Source organism: Dioscorea cayenensis, chromosome 10 (genome assembly GCF_009730915.1).
Source record: "Dioscorea cayenensis subsp. rotundata cultivar TDr96_F1 chromosome 10, TDr96_F1_v2_PseudoChromosome.rev07_lg8_w22 25.fasta, whole genome shotgun sequence".
Classification (NCBI taxonomy): Eukaryota; Viridiplantae; Streptophyta; class Magnoliopsida; order Dioscoreales; family Dioscoreaceae; genus Dioscorea; species Dioscorea cayenensis.
The window spans coordinates 15,702,288-15,715,347 of record NC_052480.1 but is presented as its reverse complement, the minus strand read 5'-3'; positions in this window follow the sequence as shown (position 1 = coordinate 15,715,347).

Sequence of the window (13,060 nt, the reverse complement as noted above, 5' to 3'; positions counted from 1 at the left end):
AGTGGTTCCAAAATCAAGCATCAATCCCCCAGACCCTTTTTATACATTGTAGATATATTAGATGGTACATCCAACTTAATCTTCCTTTGATAGTAGACCACAATCATGTTGTGAAAGTTCACAAAGTATTGTAGAGGAAATTTCTTATTTCAGATCAAAGGGGCTACTAAACTAACAAGTCTAGTTGAATCTCCGAACAATATATAAAATGTTTTGCTTGTCTGAGGAAGTTGTAAGCAGTGGCAAATTTTGGAGATGTTAAATTGAGAAATTATTGAGAATAGTACTTGTCCAAATCCAAAAATTCCATCCTCTCCCTCATGAAAATGTCCTGCAGCCAAGAATGTGCATCCAAAATAAAAAGGATGGTCAAATGCCTTCCCAGTACTCTATATCCCCTCTAACCAAAAATAATCAAATCCCATGTAAAACCTAATTAACTTTTGATCTATCCCCATATTCAACAGAAAATTGACATCTTACAGTGCTATTTTTCACACAGTGTATTTAAATGGAAATGATTCTTCAGGATCAAAGGGTTGGTTGCTCTTTTTAAAGCAATTTTTACATGGTTTACATAACAACCATGTAGCATCACTCCTTATGTAAATAGTTAATGTAACTGGAGTTGAGGTATACCAATGTTCATAGATATTTTGTAAGTAGTGTTACTAAATTCCATTTGTCCACTAAAACTATCCTTCAATTGCTCTTGGCCTACATGAAAATCCATTAAGAAAATGTCAGAGCGTGGAATGTAAGATAGAGTTTGAGATGATTTCTCAATAATAGCCATTTGGCTTAGACTTTTTGTTGTGATGATCTCCATGGTTTCTCCAAAAAATAGTAAGTATCATGATCACATATGCAATGGTTATTAATGCTGCCATGTTTGAGAAAAACTAATGGTAGGCAAAAAAAAAAAGTATCATATTGTGTTCCTATCTTGCTTATTTATAAAACTTTTAATAGGATCAAAGAACAAAAGACATGTGCAACCTGCCAGAAAGTCATGAAATAATTATTCAACACCTAATTCTCATATTACATACAAGAAAAATGTTCTTTCAGTATTAAAATGGTTATTTTTTGAACCACCAATTAATCATGAATTACAAAAAAATCATAACTAATAAATCCTCTTTGCTCCTATAGTTTCATTTTTTTAAAGCATTTTATTTTATCTAAACCAAATTTCAATATGAATTAATTTTATGATTATAATGTTCTTTGTGTGAAAGTCTGAGATCATGACTTAGTTGCTCCACATTGATAGGTGATTGTAACATCAAGTGCACCTCTCATCAAGTAGTAATAAAAGATATCATTCTCGTGATGACTTTGTTGTTGACAACCAATTTCTTACAATTAGAGTTATCTAGACTAAACAATGTTGGATAGAAAAATTAAAATAAACTAAATTAAATGAAAGGTAATCAGTGGTTTCGAGTGATTAATTCAAATTCAAGGCTTCCAGGATTAGGGTTTACCACAATGTTAGGTAGATGACTTTGTAGAGATTCATTTTTTACTAGATTTAATTATGAACATCCTTAGGTACTCGCTATTTTCTTTCAAAACATAACAAAGTATCAAACTTAGACCAATTATGTGGTAATTTAAGCTAAATCCTTTCAGATTTTTATTTTCAATTGTCCTAAAAAATCTTAACTAGAGTTTTAGGTTCAATTTTAGAGTTTCCAACAACTTATATGACATTTCAGTTCTTCCCTCGATGTCTAAACAAATGCAAATATGCGATTCAACTCGTTCACAAGCATTAATAACTATAAAATTGAATAAAAGAATAATTAAATAATAATACTAGAAAAAAGTTAATTTCTGTGCCTTGTGTCTTGTTGGAATATTCTTGTCACTTCTATGATTCCTCCATATTTGAGTTGTTGACTTTCTGAAGAAAATGCTCAAGTCTAGGTTGATGACAGTTTGTTTAGAGTGATGAAAATAATGTCTATCATATTATAAATAGCATTGCACTTCTTTATGACACATAGATATTTTGAAGGTGTGAATCTAGTCACTTGTATTAACACCATCTATATTCCCAAATATTTCAAACTTAATGTTCAAATGGCTTTTCTTAGTAGCATTATCAGGATTATACTCCATGTCTAAGGTTTGTTAAATAAAGGCCTAATAGGTCAATGTATTTATCCTAGAGATGATCAGAGAGATACTAGGGATCCGGTGTCTATATTGAAAATCAATATCTCCATGAGTCTTAATAGCATGAGTAAATATGTGCGACTAATCAATCTGAGAGATAGATTGTTGAGAAAGTCAATCAAGACCAAAATCAAAGCATTCAGAATAAGTAGGATTGTGAAGATATAACTAGAGACCTAAGATAATGAACCAAATTTTGGCTTGGTTTTTTCCATCCCTAAATTTGGCTTTTCCATGAAACTTTCGAGTCCACAATTAGTGCTAGACTATGCATAAGCCATGATCTGCAATGTGTAATAAAAGCAAGGTTATTTAGTAAATGAGATTAGATAAAACAACACTACAAATATACAAAACTTTAGCAAAATAAAAAACTAATTTTAACTACTAATTAACACACAAGAGTGTAAACATTCAGCTAAGTAGGCTAGCTATGCTAGATTTTCAATGCAATCAAGAAAAAATTTTACTAATTGGAAACATCTATAATTAAGTTGATACAACACAACAAGAATATATCTAGCAACTATGACTAATACTTTGGAATGTAGGAAAGAAAGAATTCGGTAATTGTTTACAACATCAATAAGATATATTAGTGACTAACAGAACAAGTTTATAACAAAGTAAGATTTTATAAACAAAACTAACAAAATTAATTTGGAAGTTGTAGGGTAATTTATTCTTGCTTAACCTTATTAGTGTTGCTCAGTGAAAACTGTAGAATAATAATCAATTTTTTGTTAAATATTTTATATGATCATTTTTCATGGATTCTATTCAAACAAGCCTTTAATGTTAATTTACTTGAGAATGTCCAATTAAGAAATAAGTGTGGATAAGATAACACAAATGAAATAAAGAATTTTTATTGATTTGATGGAATGCATATGAATTATTTCAAAATACATGTGCTTGATTGTTTTACTAAGGTATCTTTACTTCTCTGACTTTTCTTATGAAGGGGATTGACACTCTCCCTTCCTTTTACTATATCCCAAAAAAAGTGTGTTAATGTATGTTTCCTTTGACCTGTTAACATTTTTTCTTTTCTTTTCTTTTTTTTGCAAGTCTTGTTGTGCCCTTGTCAAAAGAAAGTGATTAAGTGTCTTTCCTTTAATTTGTTTGAGTTTCACTCCAAAACATTGTATTTTGGTTTAATCAGTGAATCAATCCCTCTACTTTTCTCTCTTTCCCCTTTTGGTCCTTGCACTCCAGATTCCTCACATTAAGCCCCTACACTTTTACAAATGGGTAAATCAAGTCCAAATTGTAACCACTGTTAATTTCATCATTTGTTTAATCTATCGTGACTTTTCTCAGAATAAAATATCAACAAACAAATAGATTAACAGAGAGAGAAACAATAAAATAAGGATGTTTACCGGGTTTAAATCTGGCAACTTGCATCCGATACTTAACAATCCTATCTTCTTCTTCGTTGTGGCTTTCATCTGCAGGAGTGACCATCTTCGAAGTGACCAATGTTACATCACAATAGGGATAACATTCCAATCCCAGCCCCAAAACTAATCTTTAGGAGTATTCCCCCAAGTTTGAATGCTCAAGCAAACCCTAACCTAGAACATGTACAAGACTTTGAGTTGTAACATAAGAGTCTGCCTTTTTTGTAAATTTCTAAAGCATGCAAGGAAAGTTTTGCTCTGTTGTGACAATTGTAACATGCACACAATGTAAAGGAATTGGAAAGGAGCTTTCCAATTCACCATAGTATTTTGCTACTCTAATTCAACATTATGTTTATGTTAATGCGAAACTTCAAAAGATTCTGCTAATTGAATTAGACATAAGAACAAGACAATTGCATGTAAGATCTTCGCAATTGAAAAAGCTAATGATTAAAGAAACATATGATAGCATTGAACATTTAAATTTGAGAAAGTTACAAAAAACAAATCTAACACTTGTGATGGTGCCTATGTTTGCATAACAAACAAAATGTTTACACAATGAAATTAACAAAAAAAGATACCTGATCCTTGTATGGTATTACTTTTCACATATAATTGCTAAAGTTTGAGTTACAACCCTCCTCAAAAATCATAAATCATCTACACTCAAAACCCCCCCAGACATGTAGCTATAAGATCCATAGGGTCTGTTACTTAGCTATAGGGTCTGTTGTGCTAGCTTGTGTTGATAAAAAAGGGGAATCCAAAGCATTTGACTGTTGTCTTGGTTTTGCATTTTGCCCTCTAAGCCTTCTTTGCCTTTGTTCCTGGTTATTAAATTTAGCAAACAACACATGTCATCAATATGAACCATATTATTAATCAAATAAAGTTTACTATGGTAATGAACACTCACCAGTAGTTCAGTGGTGGTGATGAATGTGCAGCCATATATTTCTTCCCTCATAACAATACGGTGGGCACTATAACTCTACATCATATAAATAACTATTGTCACTTTTGGGGCTTACACAATTGACTATATTTAAATAAGAAAAAGGGGTTATCTATGCATTATCATGAGAATTAATAGATTCAGTCACTTACCCTGAATGTTTGCATTGGACCATAAGCAACAGTATATCTCATCCTCCTTCTCTAATTACCATGTGAAGTGATGGTGGTGAATGTGCAACCATACATTGCTTCCCTCACAACAATACGCTGGGAACTGTACTCTACATCATATAAATAACTATTGTCACTTTTGGGGCTTACACAATTGACTATATTTAAATAAGAAAAAAGGGTTATCTATGCATTGCCATGAGAATTAATAGATTTAGTCACTTCCCCTGAATGTTTGCATTGGACCATAAGCAGCAGTAGATCTCTTCCTCCTTCTCTAATTACCATGTGAAGTGCCTTCATCACTTGCAGTAGCTGTCTGATCTTGGGGCCAACTTGGAGGTTGTCAACCTGCAAAGAGACTAGCATTATAATTAGCAAGGTAACATAAAATTTTTTGAAGCATAATACAGTTACCACTAATTAACTTACGACATTAATTCCTTGTGGGCAACAAACCTTGTTATGTTCTTTAACATTACATTTGCTGCATGTCATAACCTTGCCTTCCCTTGAAAGATTTTTCTGGTTTCTAGTCTTTGGCTTCATTGCTTCCCTTCTCCTTTTCTTAGCATGTCTTCCAGGAATTCTCTTTGTCATTGGTAATAGTATTGGTCCTTCTTCACTTGTTGGCCAAAAGTGTCTACCTCTCAGTGGGCTGATTGGGAATTGATATGCCTTGAGTTATGTCTCCTTCTTGAACAAATTAGAGACATAGTCAAGTGGGTCTAACCCTTGGACTGCAAGTGCTGCCAGCCCATGTTGGCAAGGAATTTTGATCTTGTCCCATTTCTTACAAGAACAATTGTGGTTTTCCAAAACAACAACACGACCCTCTCTTCTATGCAGGACCAAGTTGTCCCAAAAAACCTCATGTTTTACCCCACCAATCCACTTTACTTGCCATTTGGCACTTTTAACTCTTTTCTTTTCAATCCTTGAAAGTATCCTAAGGCCACAAGAGCTTCTCCACTTGGCAGCATTATCTCTTTTGGTTACTATCCTTCTCATGTAGTATTGTCTGATGTCCTCTAGCATAGTAATGATTGGTTTGTGACTAGCTTCAAGCATTACACCATTAAAAGTCTGATATATGTTATTATCGATCACTTCACACTTCACTACATTATTCAAAAATGGCACACACCAGCCCTAGATAGGCCAATTATCCAGCAACTTTTTTTTGCAGCACTTGTCTCATCCTTTAAACCTCTCATTCGGTCTAAGTACATCAACATTTCCACTTTGTTTGTGGACCTCACAACATTCCAGAATCACAATTGGATTTCTTTACCAGGGTGTCTCTTGCCCCACCTTGCATAAATGTGTCTAGCACACATTCTTCTCCTGGGATTGGCTTCTTTCAACTACAATACATAATTATTCAGCACCAAGAAATCATCCTTGTCCTGATTTTCCAATTTTCTTAACACAATTGTCTTTGCATTTCTACACACCTTGCTAAAGATGAACACCCCCATTCTTTTGTAACAAGGGCCTTCAAATGTCTAGGTCTTATGAATGGCATCCTACTTATCACATCAAAAAAATCTATTGGCAATTACATTTCCTGTGAGCCTCCTATTCTTAGAGGTTCCCACAAGGCAAGAGTGTTCACATATTATGTCTTCACAACATACATTCTTTTCCCACTACACCATGCACAATAAACTAACCCTTTGCATCCCTTGGCAGAACATTTTTCCCTAACCCTTACATTATCATTCTTTACATACTGAAATTCAAAGCCTTTATTGATGGAAAACAGAACAAGCTCATGTTTAAACAATTTTTGGTCTTTAAAGCTCACGTCCAAATAGAAATTTTCAAGCGAGACTTTGGTCTCATAATAATTATCTTTGGATTTATGCCTTTTAGCATCATTTGCATCTGACCCTTCGCTTGTATCTTCATAGCTACCCGGGTCTTATGAGTCCAAGTAATCACTCGCATAACCTTTAACTTTTCCATTATCAGTGGGATGATTTCCCAAAGTGTCTGTATTAGGATCTCCTTCAGTAGTTGGTTGTCCAACATTCCCTTACTCATTATCATCTTTCTCTTCATTCCCTTCTATAAATGTCTCCCTTAGCTAAACATACCTCCTAATCTTTTTCCTAGCCTTTGTTGTTTCCCCATCTTCATCTAAATTACAATCTTCAAAAGGAAGATCTACTAACCCTTCTTTAAAATCTTTGCTAGAGTCACTCATCTCTGAACCAAATATCTCATTTTGCCCAACCTCCTCCACATCAAATTCAGGAGCAGGTGTAGATTCTTGGAATTTTGCCAGATTTTCCTCCCCATCTTGTATATCTTCTTCCACATCAATTTCAACATCAGATTCTTGAACTCTTGGCAATTTCTTTTGATGCATTACTCCTTTGCTACATTCACCAACTTGTACACCAACAACCACATTCTGACCCTCCTCTTTTACATCAAATGCTTCTAACACTTGGACTACTAGCTGGCTCTCTCTCTAAGTGAATTCTTTGCTTGAAGCAACTGTGTCTCCACCATCAACCATACTCTTCCTGCCCTTTTCCACTCCAAGTTCAATAGTGAGTTCAACAACAGATTTGTGGATTCCTGGCAGGTTACTGGCATTGCTAACCTCTATGCTACAATCACTAATTTCTCCTCCATCAATGGCATTCTTCCCATCCCTTATAAATTCAGGAACAAACATTAGGATTTTTGGTAGTTTCTTTACATGCCTAGTATCTAAAATTTCTACATAAACATCTAGAACCCCAACTTTGCTTAATTGTTTAGCTAAATCTAGCATAGAATGGTCATCCAAAATAGGTAATAATTTCCCTCCATCATCCACATATGACATGCTCACATATTTCTCAATGTCATATCTTACTTCCTTCACATCCCCTAATAGATCCCAGTAATATATTTTGTTAGGATCTACAACAAATTCACTGACCCGCCCATTAACATATGTGACCTTCCCTCCTCTTAAAAGTGTCCCTCCACGGGGATACTTAATAATGTATTCACCAAAAGAAGCCATGCTATACGTAAGAGGTTCAATTTAAAAATGAATACAAGCATGAAATATGAAAACTATGCATAACAATAATTTATGAGAACAAATGGCATAAAGTAATTCTAGTATGACAAGCAAAAAGAATGATGACGAACAACCCACAAATAAGTCTAACAAGACAGACAACACATACAATGACAACATGGCTCTCAAACAAAGCTCTCACACGCCATTGACCAACTAATAAGAAATAAATTATTTCCCTCACATGATGAGGAGAAACATCATAAAGAATGTGCACAAACAAAGCTCTCAAATTCTATTGAGCAATTGTACTCTGTACATGTGAGCAAAAACAACATAAACTGTGGGGATAAACAAGATAAACTAATCCTAGAAGGATAGAATGCAACACAAACAACATAAACTAATTTTTGCAAGACAGAATGAGCACAAACATCATAAACTACTGGATAGAATGAACACAAACAACATAAAATAATTCTAGTAGAACGTAGAACACAAACAACATGGAAAACTCACAGCCTAGGAATTACATGAAACTACAAAAACAATGGATCCTTTTTGATTGCCATTGACCAAATAACAACTACTAAATTGTTCTCGTCATAATGATGATTCTCCTTAGAATGATCATAATTAATGGCAAGAAGCCAACCCTACAGAGAAGCTACAACTGAAACTATGGGGACAAAACATTGATCGAAGGAAAGGAAAAGGGAAAGGTGGGTCACTAGGGTTAAGTGTTGGATGCGGGTTGTCAGATCTAAACCCGATAAGCATTTTTTTTTTTATTGTTTCTCTCTCTGTTAATCTATGTTTTATTGATATTTTTTATTGTTTCTCTCTCTGTTGCAATTTGGACTTGTTTACCCATTTGTAAAAGTGTAGGGACCAAATGTGAGGAATCTAGAGCACAGGGACAAAAAAGGGAAAAGAAAGAAAGTACAGGGATTGATCTAGTGATTAGATCTCATATTTTTCATCTTGAGATATATTTTTTTGATTTCCAGTTGAAATTCTCTTTGAGTGTGAGTCACAAGTTTGATCTCCTTTGACTTTGCTTGCAAAAGTTTTGACACTTTTTTAGTGTTTAACTAAATTATCTTTCAATTCTCACTTTTCTTGTCTTGTAGATCTTTAGAACCCCATTTTATCATCATTTGAGATTTTTTTAATCTTAATTCTTTCTTATCTTTAAGTCTTAACTTGTCATCATGGTTTGGCTAGCCAGATGGTACCTAAAAAGGTTAATTCCATGGGCTAGATATTCAAATGGAAGTGCTTTAGATAGCTACATAGAGCCTTAAAGGGTGAACTCTATAGGCTAGATACTTAAATAAAAATCATTTTATTTTGTTGAGCTCCATGGACCAGCAACTTGCACGAGAGTGCTTTGATTAATGCAATGGTTCCTTATAGGATGAACTTTAAAAGTTAAATACATGTACATAAATGCTTTGACTAGTGGGAATGTTGCCTTAAAAGACATTCTTCACTGACCAAACACTTAAATAAAGGTGCTTTGCTAAGTGGCGTGGTGCCACAATGCATCAAATCCATTGGCCAACATTACATGAAAATGCATCGGTTGCCTTTGTGGCAACTCCGAGGGAGAGCTCTTTAAGGTAGACGCATGCTTTTGAAAACTAATCCAAAGTTTGATTCAAAGTTTGATAAATTAGTTAGTAGTGATATGGTTTGTTAGTAGAAATCTTTCCTATATAGATGAGTTAGTTAAATTCAACTCTTTATCTTACTAAGATATTTATGATTACAAGTCTATAAATAGACATGTTTGGTTTTGTATTTTGGGCATGGCAATATATGGCAATAAAAAATATCTTCTAGTTTTCTCCATTAAATTATAAAATTGTTGTTTTTCTCCATAAAATTTGGTATTAGAGTTGAAATTCATTATGTAGGAAATAAATCATGGTTAGCAATGGAATTACAATGCTTACGGTACAACTACTTGTACCAATTTTCAAGGAAGAAAGCTACAAGTTTTATAGTATTCTCTGAATAATTAAATATTAAGAAGTTTGGGGATTTGTGGTTTATGGGTATGTAGATCTTTATGAAAAAAGCAAATTGAAGGATGCCAAGTGGAAAGATTTGAAGGCATCAGTGATCATTTAGTAGGCTATCCATGATAGCACCTTCTCATAAATCACACTAATGAGCACAATGAACCAAGCTTGATCAATTTTGTAAAAGGAGTTTCAAGGTGATTTAAAGGTGAGCATAGTGAGATTGCAGTCACTTTAGCTTGATTTTAAAACCTTAGTCATTAAAAATGGAGAATCCATTACAAATATTCTATCAAGAGTACAGTTAGCCAAATATGTAGAGAAAATGTTTTTATCAGATAATTATTGAAAAGGTGTTAAAAGACCTAGCTCCAAAATTGGATCATATGGTTGCTTCTAATAAAAGAATCTAAGGATTTATCAATTATTTTCTTTGATAAACAAATGGGTTATTGCGAATACATCATCCAAGAATAATTCAATCATTTCCAAAACATAAAGAGAAGGCATTTGAAGTGAAGAAGATAGCTACCAACATTGGAGAACTTGAAAGAACAATAAGTGAAAGCCTTAGAAAAGAAGGATTATGTGATCGTGGTAACAGAAGAGATAGAGGTCACTTCAATGGGTAGCAAAAATTTGATGAGCAAATAAGACAATAAAAGTGGAGCACATTGTTATCATTGCAAAAGGTACAAGCACTTAAAATCTAATTGCTAGTATGAAGGGCCATCAAATAAATTTTGTAGCAAAAAAAGAAAAAAAAACTTAAGCTTTATATGGCTTAATTCAATGTTAACCATAAGTCAATTGATGTGTAGTTTGTAGATAGTAGCAGTTCAAATCATATGATAGGCATTAAATTTGTGTTTATGGAGATTGATGAGACATAGAAGATGAAAGTGCAAATTGGAGATAGCAAAGAGATGCAAGTTATACCTAAAGGTACCGTTGGTATTCAAACCACTATGGTAACATAAAGCTCACAATGATCAATTTGTTCCTGAATTGGGATATAATTTCCTAAGTGTAGGATAATTAATATTCGGTAGATATTCTATATTATTTGATGATGATGCATGTGTTGTTGAAGATAAGTACTTAGGCTATAAAATTGCTATTTCAGTTAAAAACCTGCCATATGGCATAAAACTAGACATGATTTCGTTTGATTTTTGGGATTTTATGATTTTTTAGTGGAATTTGGGGAGGGATTATTAAAAAGGAAAAAATTATACCATATTAGTTGGTTTTTTGTGAAATGACAATTTTACCTTTGCCAAATAATGATGAGTTAACACCGTTAACGACTTTTACTTTTTTTAGTTAGCTGGAGAAACCACATCTCCTTGAATTAAAAAAAAAAAAAAAGAGTTTGCCCCTATTTTATAAATTAGTTAAACCACAAGGTTGTTTTTTTTATAAATTTCCTTGGATAATAAGCTTATAGTGAGCTTGGGAATATGTAAAATATGATCAAGAGCAAGGTGAGATTAATTAAAACTACCAATCCCTTAAAAGAGCATAACAAAGCCATCAATAGTATAAACTAGTTTGGATTATCAATAGAAGAAGAGTAAGTAGACAAAAGTCGGTCTAAGGAAGGCATTGAATAGTGATGTTAAAATCAATCAATTATGTGGTAAAAAGATTATCTAAATTGAGAGTTTGTGCAAAATTGAAAGATTTATAACCTTTAGACAAATAAAGTTATTGATGTTGATTGGAAAAAGAATCTTGGAACTCCTTGGAGGATATCATAGTAGGAAAGAAGCTATGTGTTGATCAACAAATATATCATACAATAAATTAATAAAAAATCCTCACTCATGTCCATTTGCGCCATTGTGGTTACCTACTAATAATTAAATTGTGAGTAAAATTGATGTAGAACAAATGCACACACTCACCATAATTTCACCATACCTTATAAGTCGTTGGCGATTATTCTTCAAGTGTCCTTTCTCATGGCAATAGTTACACTCATCTAAATTGATTTTAGACAAAAGATTTGCTGTGAGTTAAATGAACCTAAATTAGTGTCTATAAAGGAAATCCATCTAAAGCTAATTTTAGACAAAGCCATTGCAGATATATCATGCTTTATATCAAGAATAGACATAATAAGAGATTCATCAATATACTTCAAAATATTTATTCTTTAGAGAAAATAGATCATCATATAAGATCAATATCTATAATTGAAACCATCTAAATAAAAATAAATTACTTTAATTTCATCATGAAACTCAGTAAAACCAAGACCCTTCAAAATAACAGCTACAACACCAAATAATGCTAGTGCCACTTTAGAGCCACTGCCATTGTGTACTGTTGCTACAGTACCACAACCAAAACTTTGTTCCTGCTTCACAACATAGCTCTAATACCACATTAATGATGTTGAAATTGGTAAATAGAGTATTGAAAGAAAGAATGTATAATCTAAACTAATATGCCAATAAAAGATACTTTGCATATGTGGAAGTAGTTATAGATTTTAGGGACAGTTCATCATTGGCAATGACGTTTGCATTGCTAATAGTCAGTTTCTACAATATAAATTTAAGATTTTTGTTCAATAACAATTTCATGCTGAAAATTTCAACAAATTAGCCAATTATCCAATGCATGAGTAAAAAAAAAATTAAAATTTCTTAGTGTGGAGTGGATTTTTTCATGCATCAATTGTTGGGAATTTCTTCCACACCATAATGTGAAAGTTATAGAGCATATAGGCCTCAATGACTGATGTGTAGCAACACAAGAAAGCATGTAAATTGGTAAGTTCAATCATAAATGTTGGTGAATACTTTTAGTTGATTTGTATACATACAGTCCCACAAGGGAACATAAGGATAGCCAATGTGACATGGTTCCATGTCATCCTTACTTTAAGCCTTGCTTTAAGCTTCACACATTATGTAAAACTTTAGATGCATGAAATTCTTTTTTCAAGTTCACATGATATCGGAGACAACCTTGCAAGGTGATTTCATTATGGATAATTTTTTTTTTAGGCGATCTTCTGGGAGGTGACTTTTGATGCCGAGGGTCTTCTTCAGGCTAAGATCAAGCAAAATGGATTCTTTTAGAGTTTTTTGTTACTTCAAGAGCTCGTTGGGGATGCTACCAACCAATTAGGTGACACAAAGCTAGGAAAGCTCCAGCTCTGTCAGCTGGCTCAATAGATCCACACTCGACTGCCCACGAGGCTCGTACATCTAAATTCTTGCCATTATCATCTCTATCTCTAGCTGTGGATGAGATATTTC